The 931-nt window shown below is 39.2% G+C and overlaps 1 non-coding gene across 1 annotated transcript; it reads right to left on the minus strand.

Annotated features, from left to right (window-relative positions):
- Nucleotides 1-251: 251 nt before the first annotated feature.
- On the minus strand, nt 252-353 carry LOC129064503 (U6 spliceosomal RNA). Its single transcript, XR_008528482.1, has one exon. It is a non-coding gene; the product is annotated as a U6 spliceosomal RNA (small nuclear RNA).
- Between the last annotated feature and the right edge of the window lie 578 nt (nt 354-931).

Raw genomic sequence — 931 nt, forward strand, 5'->3', positions numbered from 1 at the left:
CTGTTTTTCCACTTTTATATCATTTCACATACTATGATCTCTCTCCAAAGACAACCCGAGGATTTCTGACATTCTATACTTACCAGTTTAATATTAAAATCTACACAAAAATGTTCAAGTTAATTTTTACATCGTTCTGATTACCACGTCTAGCATTTACAGCCCATATTATTTTACATGTACTTATGTTATTCTTAAAATTAGGGAATCATTTGGATCATTAAAAAATTGTTCTATTTTATGTAATTCAAAAAAATGTGGAATGCTTAACGAATTTGCGTGTCATCCTTGCGCAGGGGCCATGCTAATCTCTATCGTTCCAATTTTAGTATATGTGCTGCCGAAGTGAGCACCGATTTTATTTATTTTTAGAGAGACGGAAGGAGAGAGGAGAAACAAGAGGGAGAGAAACATACATTGGTTGCCTTTCGTATGCACCCTGTCCAGGGACTGAACTTGCAACCCAGGTGTATGCCTTGACCCAGAATTGAACTGGCGACCTCTCACTTTTTGGGACAATGCCCAATCAACTGCGCCACACTAAGTCAGGGTTGCTTTTCCTTTCAGTGTATTTTGCTGAACTACTGAAAGGAAATTGCTGATTTAGGACAAGGACTTAAGTTCTTTTTATCCTCAACTGAGGGCATGCTTATTAATTTTTAGAGAGTGGAGGGGAGGGGCAGAGAGAGGGAGACAACTATGCATTGGATGCTTGCTTCTATGCTCCATCACCAGGAATTGAACCTGCAGCCTAGGCATGTGCCCCAACCGGTAATCAAACCTGCATCCTTTCCGTTTTCAGGATGATGCCCCAACTAAGCCACAGGGGCCAGGGCAAAGACCTAAATTCCTTTTTTCTTTTCTTTTTTTTTTTTTTTTAAATCCTCACCTGAGGACAATTTTTCATTACTTTAAGAGAGAACTATTGATT

The sequence above is a fragment of the Pteronotus mesoamericanus genome, unplaced genomic scaffold (assembly GCF_021234165.1).
Source record: "Pteronotus mesoamericanus isolate MK-2021 breed Mesoamerican mustached bat unplaced genomic scaffold, CSHL_Meso_final contig_164, whole genome shotgun sequence".
NCBI lineage: Eukaryota > Metazoa > Chordata > Mammalia > Chiroptera > Mormoopidae > Pteronotus > Pteronotus mesoamericanus.